This window comes from Anser cygnoides, chromosome Z, assembly GCF_040182565.1.
Source record: "Anser cygnoides isolate HZ-2024a breed goose chromosome Z, Taihu_goose_T2T_genome, whole genome shotgun sequence".
NCBI classification, from domain to species: domain Eukaryota; kingdom Metazoa; phylum Chordata; class Aves; order Anseriformes; family Anatidae; genus Anser; species Anser cygnoides.
This window is the reverse complement of record NC_089912.1, coordinates 38303353-38320412: the sequence shown is the minus strand read 5'-3', so window position 1 is coordinate 38320412 and position 17060 is coordinate 38303353. Positions and strand designations below refer to the sequence as shown.

General features: G+C 41.6%; 1 protein-coding gene across 7 annotated transcripts in view; it reads right to left on the bottom strand.

Annotated features, from left to right (window-relative positions):
* The window catches only part of SEMA4D (semaphorin 4D), a 95642-nt gene that overhangs the window by 46440 nt on the left and 32142 nt on the right, over positions 1 to 17060 (bottom strand). Inside the window, exon 2 of one of the 7 annotated variants that reach the window (XM_066989052.1) lies at positions 15057 to 15163. The exons of the other annotated variants lie outside the window; for them this stretch is intronic. The gene's annotated coding sequence lies outside the window, so the exon portion shown is untranslated. The remainder of the gene's footprint in view (positions 1 to 15056; positions 15164 to 17060) is intronic. 7 annotated transcript variants of the gene reach the window in all.

Here is a 17060-nt window from a genome sequence, read left to right as displayed (position 1 = left end):
TGCTCACCACTTGTGCAAGGTATTTGGGGGAAAGAAAGTCAAGCGGCAAAACATGCTTCAGAACTTATAAAGCAAAGCTTCACAGATTTTTCTCCTTTCCCACCTGCAAAGCTTCACTTTACATAAAAGCGTTTTTATTTCAACTAGCTACTTACTGGTTCATCAAAGTCCCCCAGCCTTTTCTAAACTTTATGTTGAAGATGCATTTGCCTTGTGCTTGACTTTATGCGAACATGCTTTGAAATACAGAAGAGCATTGTGCTAATCCAGGTTCTGTAACAAAGCAAAAAAGCCCTCTTATGTCTCAGTCATTTTAATTTAGCCCAAACTGGAATGGGACCTTCAGCTTTCAATTCCCCCCCAACTACCCTGACACTCCTCAAATCTCAGAAAGCTGAGAAGGAAGCAGAGACTACTACGGAGAGAGAGCAAAAGAGAACTATGGGTCCCTCCTGCATCCAAACAACAAAATATAAATACAGAGACCAGGCCAGCTAGTACTGCTGGTTGCAATGGAGTTCCTTCGTTTTTAAGGATGTTGACAAAAACTATAATTAACAAACCTAACTTCCACAATACCAGGTGGAAGCATTCATGATGTTATCTATGCATCCCTACCCTTCTTCAGTAAAGACTGTGAGTGTATTTCATAATTTTAACTTTCCTGCAGATATAATATTATACAAATATCAACTCAAAACCATTTAAATAACATTTATTAAAAGCATACTAATGGTTTTGAATCAAATTCTAGCAAAAACAAAAGACAACAGAATTGCAACTGTGTAAGACCAAGAGCAACAGAGCACTAGAGAAAGGAAAGAAGGAAACACAACTGCACAAAGATAATAGCAGATACCAGCACTTAGATTTCGGACTGAACTTTTTAAGCCATCACTTCAGGGACATGTAAAATTTATGTGTATTCACTATAGGGTACATTTGCTTAGCAAAGTAGTATGAGAATATTTTAAATGTTTGATAAACAATGTACCCTTTGAAAAGCAGAGGTCACTAAGAGCGTACCTGTATTCAACACATTTTTAGCACAAAAAGGTTAGTACAAAGGAAACAATTACCTCACCTTTCACCCTATAAGCATCATCCCTTATCATCCTAAAAAGTCTCCTTTTCCTCCTATCAGGAAAGGAGCAATACATAAAATGATTTGCTGGTTCTAAAATCTGAGCAAGAAGAAACAGCAGACGAGCCTCCAAATACTTTTAAGTATTCAACACTGTCTGGTTAATGTTCTGTAGGAAAATGAATTAATCACACTTCCAAAAGATCAGAGTTTTTTTTGTTTGTTTTTTTAAAAAAGGAAGTCTGTACTACAACCTCTGCTTCATGGATGTCTTATCCAAATGGACTATCAGCTGCCAGCTATGTGGAAGTGCCTCATGGTATTCAACAGGTAAGTGAATAAACATAATTTCTTCCATATTCACTATGACAATATAGCAACCCAGAAAAACTAAAGTCAAAAAATAAAATCAAAGCTAAAGCTGTAACATAATACATAATTTTAACATTTAGAACACACCTTTTGTAGCTTTTCCACTATTTATTACTCAAACACTTCCTACAATTTTTTTTTTTTTTTTACACAAAATGCCTTACCACTGTTTATAGGTGATCATCTAAATAATGTTCAGATATCTCATGAATGTAAGTCTACAAAACACCCAGGTGCTACTTCATGTTGTTCCACACCAAGCAATGTTTAACACTGTCTTGATATTTTTTTTCTTTCCCTTGCCTTGAGAAATGCATGGATTCTTCCAAAAAATGAAGGCAAAGAGAAGACATAAAAGTGAGTCTTTAATGCATAAAGAACAGAGTTTTACACTACCATGATGCTGTACAATAACCTTATTCTTTAGTAACACACGCCAAGTTTCTCAAGCTTTCAAAAGAGTTCAACAAGTTATGCCAGGTACTGAGACAGGTGACAGACCCTGAAGTTTTCTGGCTCTCAAAGGAGGCAAATACAAAAACCACCTTTTCCACAGAGCACAAGTTTTCAGTACCAAAGCATCCAAGCATCCTCAGCCAGTTTGCCCATTCAAAACAGCCAACTGTTAATGAACTTGTACATACCCACACGCCCTGTGAACAGTAGGCACTGCTCAGGGGCAGTCACAGCGATGAGGCAAAATGCAAAGACAACTCTTAAACCTGAGAAGTACTTCCAAATCACTGCCTTTTTCTTTGTCTGGCTTGGTTTTGTTTTCTCTGAAATAAATTAGCAGTAGATGGAGAAGGAGAAGAAGAAAGAGTAAGCTTCATCTCAGTATGTGTGATAAAAAACAGCTCTTCTCTAACCTGTGCAGCAAAACATTTTCCAGCTTCCCAAAGAGAAGTCTTGGTAAAGGTTACCTGTCCGTCGCGAGTAAAGGCTTCTGTGCCGAAAAAAAAACAGGGAACTTCATTTCAAGGAGTCACGGAGACACTTCCTGGGTTGTGTAAGCTACAGCAACAGCTTCCCTGAGGGAGCTGCACAAGATTGCTGAAGCAGGGAATTTGAACCAAGTTATTCTCAAAACAGAAGAGAAATAACAAAAACAAAACTTCGCTGTGCTTGACTGTATGAAGTTCAGAAGCTGAACCTTGCAGTGGTTCAACTATCAAAAAAACTATTAAAATTCACAGGTGGAATTTTCCCATTTTTTTGTAAAAACAAAAACACCATGTCCAAACAAAACCCCAAGAGCTATAAAGAAAGGATTTCCTCAAGTTTTACAAGTTATGTAAGGACATCTCTGACTTAGGAACACAGGTAAAGATCTGTTGTGCTTCTGAACATCCTTATCTTACTGATCATGCATTACTACTCCCTTATCACACACACACCCCTTTAAAAGTATCTTCTCTCTCACGTCCAATTGTACAGTCATATACATAAGGAGAATGTCATTGGACTGGTTAGGGTGATACTTCATATTGCCTTAAAAACATGCTCACTGAATGGCAAAACAACCACGACGGACTGCAGGAAATTTGGACATTCCTGAATCCTCCTGCATTGCATTCCCAGTTTCACCTGGGACCAAGAACTGTGACACCCAATTGGCAAATGGATCTGCAGCAATAATTTGAGCCTTGGGCTTCAGAAGCAGAGGGAAGGCAGACCGCCTCCCTTGTTTCACTCCACTGCTTCTGCTGCCCACTACACACGGACAACTTCCCATTTGACATGAATCAGCGTGGCTAAGTTGGAAAAGCTGTATGCATGTATGTTGAAGGAGCTACAGAAAAACCCCATTTTGGAATGCTATTTTTTCTTGATTGAGGAAAAAAACCACACACGTATTTGTACAGAAGCTACTTGAAAAGCCACCATCAAGTGCTGTCAGTACTCTTTTCCAGGTATACAAAGCCAGTGACCCCATGCAGATGCCACTGCTTTTGTCAACTTTTTTTTTTTTCCTGCAACAAGTTCCAACACTCCCATTTCCATACAAGAGAGAGAGGCAGGGAGGTTTTGAGAGATACACATAAAATCAATTCCTTCTTCCCCACCACCAGGTCATGGGATTCAAAAGTTGCAGAGCACACTTGCCCAAACGAAAATCAGCTGAGTTTCCAAACTTATTTCCACTAGACTGCTCATCCCCATATTAACTGAAGAAATGCAGAAACACCTTTTTCTTATCCTCAACTTTCATTCTCTGATACCTAACCCTCAGAGAACAAATTTGAAGCTATATTTTCAGATACAGGATCAACAGCCTCGAGCAGCAATGCAGTTTTCCCTGCACTGTTATCACCCCAATTTGTTCTGCTTGGCTCTCACACCCAGCCTGTCACCAGGTCACTGCCCTCTTCCCTACCTGCAGTATTTGGTGACCCCCTCTTCTATCCATATTCTCACCTACTTACAGTACAGTTAGGCTTTACAGGTCCTAGACATCAACTGGACACTGATAAGAAAATACTGGAACATCCTAGTTTTACAGTTCCTATTACAAATCTACAAACACATCAGGGCGTGTGGATTAAAAATCACCTTCCGCTCCCCAAAATGGGACTGGAGGAAGGAAATGAGGTAACTGCACTCCTCCTTACAGTTAACAGGGGTCCAGCCTGCTTACTGAAAGAAGCCATCCTGCCTACCTGGCCACTTGAGCCACGGAGCAACCCGTTAGGGAAGTCAACTGACGAACTTCTACAGGTTAAAAGCAGCTCTGGGGGAAGAAAGGGTCAGGTTAGTTTAAATCCACCCACAATGCCTCTTTCAGTAGCAGTGTTAGCTTTTGGCAGATTAAATGTATGTGCAGCAGCAGCTTTGAGACATTAAGTCTGAGCCTTCCTTGGAAAAATGGAGCAGAAAACCCAGTAAGTGCTTCACCTACTCAAGCCCTCCCAGCTCGCCTCAGAGCTAAAGCAAGAAAAAGCAACCCAGAGAGAGATCAGGGCTCCTGGCCTGCAGAAGAAAACTGTGAAGAATTCAGGGCTGTCTGGGATTTGGCCTGTGATCTGTCCTCTCTGATGTGGCACAGCACCCGCTGGGGACTGAGCTTTCTCTTCTGCAGGACTGCTTGCTGCAAGAGGTCTTGAAAGGAGGAAAGTCAGAGAACCACCCGAGGGCTGGGCTAAGTCCCCAGCTGTAAACGTTGCTCTTTTCCTCCTGCAGCATCATTATGAAAACAATTTACTTTATTCTGCCAATGATGAGTAACAAACTACAGTTCCTTTTCATCAGCTAAAATCTGGCCACAAGGGAGTTACTCTTACGTTTACTTGCTTATTCAAGATGTTCAGCTTCCTCCGAAGCACTGGCAAGAGCACGTACTGTAGAACAGCTGCGTGTCCCAGCCAATCCCACACGAATCAGGACATACCAGGTTTTGGGTCAAAATTCAGAATTCACTCCAAACTGCAGAGGTAGTTTTAAATACCTGAGACCCTTATGGGACATGAGTTTCCATCTGCTGCTGGAGACTAATGATTTCTTGGCAAGCACCATGGAAACACAGCAAAATGGCTTCAAAATTTAAGAAATCATCGATTTGTCATATCGAAACACTTGAAGCAAACAGCATCAGTGGTTAAACAGCAATCGTGGCGTTTTTGCTGCTGAAAAGTAACGCACCCATACTTCTGAAAGGAGATGACTGGAAAAAAGTTAATAGTGCTTTTCACAGATAGCACAGGCTACTAATCATTAGATTATTACACTGCCACTCACTAACCTTCACTATTTTTTAAACTGTGCATAGGTAGGAGTCAGCCCACTTCTATTAAATATGTAAAGAAACGACACATACCAGCAGCTACAAAAAAGTTTGCGCAGGACAGAACGCGTTAACCACAGGTGCTCTGTTGCAGAATTCAGTCAGCAACAACTCAGTTGGCAATGGCTCGCGGTGACCAGCTCCAGAGTGTGAAAAAGCAACTCTGACTTTGGGACAGCTGACACCAATGGCAGTGGCTTATCGTGTGTTACTACGTCCACCCTAAGAGGTTACAGAACATCTGTCATACCTGCTCCTACCTCAGTACAGTCCTTCCCTTGACGTTAGCAATGCAAAGGTCATTTTGACCATTAGCTATAAAGCGCGTGTTGGTCCATGCCCACATTACCTCTTTCCGTACATTCAAAAGCATGGGTGCAGATCCTTCGAGTATTAATGCTTCAGATTTCACATCAAATTATGCGTGAGCATGTCAGCAGCAGGATTAATAGAAGCTTTGCCTGTAGAACATTCTCATGAGCATTACTGGGATTTTAACTCCTGCCAAGCCTAAAATGAGCTTTTTCTTATGCCAAATAAACGTAGCAGAGGGAGTCATTATTACACTTGATGATTAACTTTTAAGAATCTTGTTTGCACCATCATTAAGGAGTTTATGAAAAGATACAGTGACAGTCACACACTAAAGAGGTTCTGCCTCAAAGTTTGTTGAGGAAAACAGATAATTACTGTGAATTTCCAGCCATTGAATGCTAAGAAAGACAACAAAGTTTGATGTTTTTAATATTACAGAAAAGCAGAACTGTAAAATCATATGAACACACTAGTCAGAAGCAAGACAAAATATATGTGCTTCCTTAGGGCTAAAGAGTAAAACACCAAGACTTTCTGAGCAAAGTTGACCTCTGAACACAACAGCAGCTATCCACATCTTATCTCAAATCAAAAACCGATACCCCAGAACCTTCACAGCTTACAGATTTCAAATGTCACCCTCAAAAATTAGGTTATGCTCAGTCATATGCAAAAATGAATTACAGCCTAGGGAGATCTGACAGAGAACCTGACAGCAACTAACATTTTTAATTGTGAAATGCATTCAGTAGAGGTGCTCATGTTAACGGGTGTTTCCCTGTATCCCTTGATAACTTTGAGTTTGGAAGCTACAAGTTGCTGTGGTTTCACACGGATGGGCAGCTAGCTCAGCACCACCATGCCACTCTCTCACTCTCCCTCCACAACAGAACGGGGTGGGGGAAATATGATATTAAAAAGAAGCTCATGGGTTGAAATAAGGACAGCGAGATTGCTCACCAATCATTGTCACTGACAAAACAGACGCAACACAAGACATTAATGTAATTTGTTCCCTACTAATAACAGACTACAACAGTGAGAAGCTAAAAGTGAACTAAAAACACCTTCCCCCCAACCACTCTCTTCCACCCCCTCTCACCAAACAACACAGGAGAACAGGGAATGGGGGCTGCGGTCAGTCCCTGATGCTTTGTCTCCGCCGCTCCCTCACGGTCCCTCCCTGCCCCTGCTCCCCGTGGGGTCCCTCCCACGGGATGCCGTCCTTCCCGAACTGAGCCTGCGGGGGCTGCCCACAGGCAGCAGCTCTTCAAGACCTGCTCCCACACGGCTCCGTACCACGGGGTCCATCCATCCCCCAGGAGCAAACTGCTCCAGCACGGGTCCCCCACGGGTGGGCGGCAGCTCCCCCCAGACCCCCTGCTCCTGCGTGGGCTCCTCTCCACGGGATGCAGCCTCCTCCAGGCCACATTCAAAACCTTGCCACATAAACCCAACACCATATCACACCATCAGAAGACATGGAATCAAAAAAAGGGAACAGCCTAGAGTCAGCCAGGTCCACTTCCTTGCTAAATGTCTCAGGACAGACAAAGAAAGAACTCAAGAATGTATCACCATCATCTATATTGTGACTGCCATTCTACATCTCAAAATATCCTTCTCTTCCATAGCACAATTCATAGAGCAAGAAGCAAACATCATTTCCCATACTGCCTGAAAAAATAAACAGGCCATTTCTATATATTTTTTTTTGTTCCGCGCTAATTCAAATCAGTTAAACTTTTAAGTTCAAAGTTCTCTGTGGATACATTCATTTCCTAAATTTCAGGTGTTATGTGGGTGATTTCCTGAAATACTTTAACCAGATTTTTTTCTGTGCGTGTTAAAATAAGTGCAGGTTTCATATTGCAAACAAAATGTTTCTTGCTAAGCATCAGTTTCCTTTTCACTTTCCCTCCACACTTCTATTTTTTTTTTCTGATTGGTATTACTAGCTTTAAGCTACTGGAAAAGTACATTACATCAAATCAAAACACTGTCCAAGTATTAAATTGTGACCTTAGCTAATTTTAGTTATTTGTGACTAGGGCAACTTCTTACATTCTTCTTTCTGGCCGAATATTTAGACTCAAAGACGGTGATTTTTTTTTTTTTTTAAGAGATCAAAAGCCACTCATCTTCAAGTTTCCAAGAGGATGAGCAAACATGCACCGAGAATTTAAGTCTACTAACAGTCAGCTCGTTTTTCTTATGTAGCTTTGGCATATCTCTTAGAAGTCATCCATAGTATACAGAGGTACATAGACCACAAGCTGAATATATGTATTGCAGATTAACAACTATTAATTAGATGTTTTGCTACTGCTTTTCTACAGGGAAAGTCTGAACAATGCTTTTCATTATTTTTGTTGCTATGAAACCTGTCTTTGGTTGGCCTGGTTGCTCATGGTCCTCACTTACTGAGACAGATTCTAAATAGCAAGTTTCATTTAAGTTTCCTTGTTCTTGAAGACCGCAGACATTTCTGCTAGGTAAAAATGCTTATCATCTTTAACAAAAGATTCACCATTCAGTAACACAAGAAACTGTATAACAGTTTGCGTGCAATGGTCTGAGAAGCCCACTGGAAAGTTCAGCTGACACTGCATACCTCAAGGCACCACATAATCTGTTCCCTATTGAATCCCAGATTTCCATGACTCCCTTTTCACGATGCCCAAACCTAATGTATTCTGCAGAAAAAAATATATAGGTACTGGGTACATATGTTCGAACAACTCCTCTATCGTTCTAGAACGAGGGGATTCAAGCATTTTACTGTCAGCACCTTTGAGCAAGGGCACTTTAAAAATACCCGATTAGGTTGTAAGTTTTTTAAATTCTAACATGCTTTGAAAGACTGGTAGCACATCCAAAATTTAAGTGACAGCCAACAGTTATGCAATTTCACTACAGCTGACCCACTCCGTTAAGACTTCTAGCAAAACACTGTCACACTGTGGGTCCTCTTGGATGATATGAAGTGACATCACTCTTCAGCAGGAAAAAGCCCTTGCTCAAGTATCTTTTTGTTAGCATGAAGCAAGGAATTCCAACATTAATATTTGAGAACACTTCCTGAAATAAACCTTTTGCAAGACAAGGTCATATACAAGAAGTAAGCTAAAAAGTCAGATATTATCACTGTAACATATATGAGATGCTTCATATTGTTGACGTATACTTATTTTCACCACACTACTCCTGATACTGCTATTTACTACTGCTTCTCAGGATATGCAAACAGGTTGCTTCGTTCTGTCTTTTACAGGATTTTTTGAGGGGTTTCCTATGGGAATCTTTCCTCAGCAAGGTTTCACAGGACACTTCCATGAGAAAGCCAGAGTTTTCCTTAGAAAAGCATGTCCTAAGCACAACTGGGTCAGATCCTGACCAAGAGCTGACCTAGATTGCTGACTAATGATTTCTCACACCACTCTGTGGGTAACAGGTCTTCCCATTCAAGGCCCGGAACTTTTCAGTAGCATTTATTCCCTGCCTAACGCTTAGGTATGTTTCCAGCTCTCACAGGCATATGTTATGAGGATTAACCTTCCCTAATACATGTCAGTGTAGTCACCAGCTCCGTGCCTGAGAAGCAATGCAAAAGTGTGGGTTCAACTGCTTCACCTCCAAGGAACACAGTAACTGCAAAGCCAGGAGATGGTGACTACGGCTGTGCTGCTCAGCAGAGCGCTACACCAGCTCCTGGGGTACACAAATGCTTCTGGTGAAAGACAGGCTCAGGAAGACAAGAAAAGTTTCACGATGGACTCAAGAAAAGGCCCTTATTGGAAGAACACAAGAGCAACAGTTGAAATACAAAACAATTTACTTACCAGGAAGACTTGAAAAGTCTTCAGCAATCCCAGCATTAAAGGTGAGAGTGCTGTCTACTGAGACTCACAAGCACTATAATAATGATTTCCCAGCCACTTGCAGAAATTGAGATTTGAACCTCTTCGTGAAAGTGTGCTCCATATACAGCTTCTACCACTTTCAGCGTAAGCACCTTATGCTTATGGAACTCATCAGGTAATTTTCTCCTACCTCTAAGCCACCTCATTAAGCTTGCAGGGTGACAAACACGTTTAATAAATGTATTATCTTCCTGGTTCTGTAACAGGTTTACTCCTCACTGAGCAAGCAGTGGCAGCACAGCTCGCGGGGCCCCCAGCCACTCACCTTCTCCACAACTTCACCAGGACATCCCCAGCCGCGTGCAGAAACCCCCAAAGTATTACTCCAGGAGCATGACCAGATTCTGCCATCACATCACGAGAGGGGTATTTTCTACTTTCTTCTCAGCTAGTCAGTGTAACATGGCTGACAGGAGCAACGCCTCACCAACAGGAGGTGCAGGCGAGGACAGGACAGGCTCCACCACAACACAGGGCCTTGCTCCACCAATGTGGGTGCTGGGTAGTGACAAATTTTAAGAGCAACAAGCACCAGGATCTGCTGCCTCATGGTCGGAGAGCCACAGGGCCTGTTCTGGGACACCCCCTACTACCCACAGGTTTAGAAAGGTTTAGAAAATAAATATTTGGACCACCCTCACTGACTGCGCCAAAGGCAACACTAAAGACAGGGCTGGGCCATGTTCTTCATGCAAAAGCCCCATAAAATAAAAATCCTGTTGTGTTCTATCCTTTGCCCCCAGTAGCTTTGAAATTTAGACAAACAAGATTATGAGATCTTAAAGTGATCCATTAAAGACGACGAAGCAAACACTTCAAAGCACAACTGCACCAATCTGAAAGAAAAGGACAAAATACAAATCCCTTTCCTGCAACAAGGAGGCCTTCAGCACCACAGAGGCGCATGGGTTTGCTTCTGCTATCAGTCTGCCAAATTTAAATGGAAAACACTAAATAAAAATGCTAAGAGAACACTTTTTTATACATTTCAATAATGTAAATTGTAGTTCAAAAGAGAAAATTCTGTGACATAAACATGAGTGAGCTATCTCTTACAGAAATGGTTTGCTGTGAAAATTGTGTCCATGAGACTGCACAAGTCTGCAGGGGGTAAGGCAAACTTACGGGCCTGGAAATCAAGGATCAGTGGAGCCTTGCAGACAAGACCACAGACAAGATAGGGTTTGGGCAGCATCTAGGGCCCAGAGCACCAGCCTCTGCTCAGACTCTCAGCCCATACAGCAGGTGTTGTTCTTCAACCACAGCTTGAGGAAGATTGTGTAAAAATACCTCAATTTTCTACCTGCACAGTAAACAACTGCTGATTAGTTGGATTCACGTTCAGCACCGAAGATGACACTGTAATACAAGAACAAAGTAAGCACAGCTTACTTGGGCATATAATGGTCCACACAGCAATGGCTACAAGGAAAGGAAAAAAAATCAGTTCAATATCCAGATCATTTCATTTTTCATGCTACCTGTAGAGAAAGAGTTATTGTGAGGGAGGAGGGAAATAATTCATTCCCAGACTGTTTTTGCAGCAGTGCTTTGCTGATTCGGGAGAGATACACAAGCACCATCAAATGCCATTCCTCTTGAGCTCACCCCTGTTTAGGCAAAGGCTGTCACTGCCACCCCAGTTTACCTAAAAAGGAATCAAATTCCAACATCCTAGAGACTGCACCACTTCATCTATTCACAAGGAAGTATCAGCTTATGGTTCAGAGCTTTCCTTTACCACCATGGGCTCATGAGATGTTCTCATATCCTTACCGCCACTGCTGCTTTCTGCAGCGTCTCAGAGCAGTGTGAAGCTGCTCCTATTTACAAGCTCTAGTGCTGACAACAGGCTCCGAGCTGCAGGATGAATACAAGAATGCTAGTCTGGTTTTCTTTGCTGCAGGTTAGGAAAGCTCTGGAAACAAGGCAGACTGTAACTCCAGCTGAGGATTATTTATATTTGTGTCTTAGCAGACATTTTTATCTTTTTAACATACAGGCCAGGCACTATTATAAATCAGGTTTCAAGGAAGCTGATAATTTACTCAAACAGTACAGAAAAAAACATCACCACCAGCAGCAAAAGATGTTTTCAGATGTTGGGTATTATTTGGTCCAAACTGATGCTGACTGGACATGAGAAGCACCTGGTTTGTGGTATTTCTGCAACAGATTTTCCTTTTTTTTCCTATTTGTTAAGGTTCTATGTTTGGCAAAACATAAACACAGCAAGCACAAAAATAAAGTATTTCCATGGGCCTAAAAATCCTAGACTGCAAAGTGGCAATAATTTCTGCATTCATGGGAAAAAGCAAGAGTCAGAATAAACTGAGTGAATTTATTTAATCATAACCACATTAAGCTATTCATCTCTGTGGCAGAATGTCCTGGACTTCATAGCAAACATCTCTCTATGTGAATGGATAGAAACATTTGCTCACATAAGCTGGTTAAATGTGATTCAGCCCAGATGTCCAAAAGGCTTAGCAGTCTTTGTTGTGAGATGTTTGCAAAACATCAAAAAAGAATAACAGACGCAAATACATGACGAAGTGCCTGTCCAGCGGACGTGCAAGGCCTGCAGTTCGACAAGACTATTTTTGGTAACATGTACTGATAAAACTTATTCATATACTGTAACTGTAGCTATACAATATTCCATTCTTCTCAAAGAAAAGGTAAAAAGAGAGTCCAATCTGGGGTGTAAGGGGAGCTCCTCATCAAGGTCCCGTCTCTCCCCTATGCAGTGCTGCTGCACCCATCATCAATAGGAAAACAGCAGAGAAATGAGCTATGTAAAATACTGATAATCTTACATGTGCTGGAAAATACCTGACACACCACACAGCAGTGGAAAGTGTCGCACTTAAAGCCTTGATACAGACCCTCAGGTTCAACAAAGGTGTGCCAGGATAACTCTCATTAGGTTATCTTACACATAGTGGCAGATATTAGATAACTAGGGCCTGAATTATATTTACAGTGGGTCCACTAACTTAATTCTATCAGAATAATAGTGCTGTTCAGCACCTCCTAGCACCATGTGGAGAACACATACAAGGGATAACATTTTACAAGTATGTACTATATATGTATAAAATTCATTAGAAGAAATTGGGGTAAGATAATGCACGGAAAAACTCCGAGCAAGGACAATAACACACCAGTAATTCATCCTTCCAAAACCAAGGTCGTTTTCTTCTCTCGTTGTGGAATGTATTGATTCTAATTAAGCACAAGCTTTCCTGCAGCAACAGTGGTTAAAATGTCTGGTTCAGACAGTTTCTGTAACATATATACGCTGCTGGTCTACCCTTAAAAAGCAGCTTGGGAAGAAAAACACAGACTTGTTCTATTATACAAACACGTTTTTCTGTCAGCACACATGTACAGATTTCTACATGTCTATTACACAAAAGTGTTTGCTTCAGTATGATGAGACAAACTGATCCCAAACTACTGCCATAAATAAAGGCTTTTCCCACACACGGTGATCTCACAGTGTATGCATTTCAATGTCACAGGTCCAGATTACCTGCTGGAGGCACATCTTAACAGACTATAGACCTAAAACCAGCCAGGCAGCTTGGTTAGAGCCCAAACCCTCCCCAGGACATAGCATTTACCAATAGACAATCCACAGCACAGAAGTTCAACCTACCTGCATCAGACCCCGTGAGTCTCCTCCTGCTACTGAGATGAGCTAATACCCAATTTGTAACAGAGGCATTTCACAGGTGAAAGAATGAACATGCAATAATCAATACCAATAAACTCTACCACAACAGCACAAGAGTCTCTTCCCTGCCACAAGGTTCATTGCCTCCAAATGTAATTTAAAATAATTAAGTAAATAAAGGAAACACACAACCCTGATAGAGCTTAACAGGTAAAACTTTCTCTCATCTCTAACTTCCCATCCACAAGAACAAAAACTCCAGCTTCAAATTCTTCTCCGTAAGTCCATCCCCATTTTTAAAGTCCAACACACCTTTTTCCATTTTTAGCAGGCCATTCAACCTCAAACCCAAGATATCGTAACTCATGCATATTTGCCTTGAAGCAAAACTCTTGAGGCTTGTGTTTTAATTTTAGGGTGGGTAGAAATCAAGTAAACTGTACCTAGTTATAGCTTAGGTCCAAGCTTTGAGGACCCAGGAGTTGACTTGATGATCCTTGTGGGTGCCTTCCAACTCATATATTCTATGATTCTAATCTCCTCATAACGTTTATTTTGACCTTTGATCACATAACACAACTTCGATCGACACAACAACACTGAACCCCTGAATAACTAGACCCTTTGAAATGCTACTGCTAGGAGTCTTATATTAGATGGGAGAGAAACTTTCTGGACATCACTCTCCTTCACAACTTATTTATAAATAGAGCTAGTTATACATGCAGTTTTTGTTAGTTCTCCGGAAAAGAAGGCAAAACCACAAAACAAACCACACGATTTTGTGGCAAACACAACAAAACTACATGAAAATGTTCAGGATTGAGAAGCAAAAAATAAAGCAAGAGTTTCCCCTGCCCAATATTTAAAATACATGTAGGAAGTGTGATGATTAAATATTGAATATTCTGTCCTAATTTGTGCCTATCAGCTTATGGAGCAGAGGCTACACCCTGCTTCATTTTTTTAAGGTACTTGGACTGATCACTTTAAATAATATTGTGATACAGATATTCTTATTACCTGCCACAAACTTGGATTTGCAATGTAAAAATAGTTGCTTTGGCCAAGTTTCTTCCAAAAGCAGCAACTTCTCTCCTTGCTCCTAAAGAGAATTTAATGAAGCCATCTGCTCACAGCTGAGCATATTCTAAAAACATCCTGCATTCTTTATGCTCCCTTTTACAGTTCAAAGCCTGGCTAGCATCCCAAGGCTACAACCTTTGCAAGCAGCAAGGCAAAAAGCAGAAAAAACATTACTGAAAACGCTGTGCTCATACGTACGTGAAGGTACTTCAGTATCTGCACATACATCTCATATCATGTATCATTGACAAGAAGTCTGGCAATACTTAGTTTCAAGGACAGGAGATAAAACAATAAATTGCAATGTGCAAAACTGAAGCTTGCAGTGCTTGCTTTTGTTGTAATTGAGTTTATGTTACTTGGTAAAGTAAACAAACACATCAAATCAATGAAGCTATTTAACTGATCCACAATGTTAAAATGCCTCTTATACTACAGTACCACATAAGCTTAATGAAGAAATGAAAAACGCATGTTCATTTATTTTCCAAAAGCTCTATCCAACCCATCTGCAAAATACCAGCCCAAAGATACAGATTAAAAAAACAAACAAACAAAAAAAAACCAAAAACCTGCTGTAGGGACCACAGGAAAGGGCTCTCATACGAGTGAACACACAGCTCCAGTGGCCACGTTCAGCCATTAGGCTGAACATCAGCATCATCTGCCCCCTATGCGGGCGTAAGGGACAGGAAGAGGTGAGCACGCACACACACACGGACAACCTGAGCACAGGAACGTCTCCTGCGTGAAGTCATTGCTTTTACACACAGACACGTAACAGATACCCACTCTTAACATTCTGATACTTACACGTATGCTTTTCCAATTTCCTGTCTGTCAGCACCCATTTGGCAGCAGACTCAAAAGGTGACTTTTCAAGGTGATATACTACTGCATACGATCAACTTCTGCTGCACCTGGCAGTATAAATGAACATAACTGTGCTTTTCCAACTGGAAAACACACCCATTACATACAATACAAATTCAAAAAGGAAAAAGTCTGTTGCAATGTATTTCCAAGAAGAGTCCGAAATTAATAGTGTGCTGCAGGTCATCTGGGGACAGAACGTACATTCACCACAATGCCAAGCACAATGGAGCCTTCAATTTAGCCTGGTGCTCCTAGATCACTTTTCCACACAACTAATCATTGTGTACAGCTACAAACAAAACACCACCACCAGAAACCTCAAGAAAATTATGAGTGGTATAATGGAGTGTAAAAACAGAATTGCATTTGTAAGGGAGCGGACTGTAAAAACACAAAACAAGCATAAGAGCCTCAGTATGCATCATGCAGTGTTTTGGGTTTCATGGCTTCTATGGCAAGACTTTCCAGTAGATAGGGGGACAAGAAAGGGAGAAGATGCCCTGTTCCAAATGGGTTTTATGGCATAAGTTTTCAGAAGCCATAGCCTCTCAGTAGGAGCTATATCTAACATGCTAGACTGGCTATTCAAAACTTCATTAATAACCTGGAGCCTGGGATAGTCACAGCAGTAGCACAGAACAGGCAAAATCAAAGTAAAACTGCTGTTAAAATATAGCAAAGTTCCACACTGAAATGCGAGCACAAACAGCTGCTCTGCTCTTGCAGCACTGAATGACAAAATCCCAGTTCTGTGATCACACTTCAGAAAATTTGTGTCAAGTTGCTGTTCACAAAGCCAAGCTTCTTTCAGCATTAAAAAAAAACTGAAATACGATCAGAATTTACTTTTTTTTTTTCCTCGGAGATTTTTCTATAATAAAAACTTGTCTTGTATTCATTTAAAAAAAAAAAGTGTGAATTCCAAATTTAGCCTTTTCACATTCAGAGAGCAACAAAGGCAAGGCTATCATTTTTGGACTTTACAGCAGTGAGAAGCAGAAGCAGAGATGGTACCACAGAGACTAAGACACCGTTTTTTATCCAGTGCCAGGATTCTCCAAAAGCAAGCATGCTGCTACAGTCACGGGCATAGCTAACTCATCTGAAATAGTGTCTGTCTGACAGAGAAAGCTCCTAAATTAGGCCAAGGTTACCAGAGGGACTTTATCACCAAAACGCAACTTCCACAAGAAGTCAGTTCTTCGTTTGCGAGTGGTGCCATTTCCTCATCCTGCATGTTATACAATTAAAACAGGAGGTTCATTAAAAACAAAGCAGAGAACACCAGTGTGGTGCTACGGGTGTTGAAGACACACAGCATTTCCTGCTTGGAGAAGGCAAAACCACCCTGTAATTCAGAGGAAAATGGTGTAAGGAGGTTGTTTATTACTTCCATTGATTTAAAACATGAACACACACCTCTCCTCCTCTGCACTGGCACATTAAATTGTGCCCTGACTGCAAAATAACCGACCCGCTCCAGCCTCACCCTCCGTGGTAAGGTGCATCTGGCAGACTGACAGCAGCACGGGCCTTGCTGCAAATCTTTTGGACACCAGCGCTGCCAGTGCATCCATCACATGCCCCCTTTCCATGAAGCAGTCTGTAATTTTTCCTGCCTTCAGACCACAAAACTGGCAGCCAAAACCACATCCCATCACTGCGAGAAAGAGAAGCAGAAGACCTTCCCATCAAAGGCGGCAGAGGAACCTGTGCTCAGTTGCCCATGGCCATTTAGTGAACTGCCGTTCAGCGGCACCTTCATTCACCCTTTTCCTCTCCTTACAGCAAGGGAGGTGCCCGGCATCCCCCCCCCCACTGCTGTACCACACAAACCCCAGCTACAGAAAGCTGGCGTCCTCCACTAACGCAGCACATGCAGAAACACTGCTGCCCCCCCAAACACACCTCCTTTTTAACCAGGGTCCTAGCTAAAAGTAG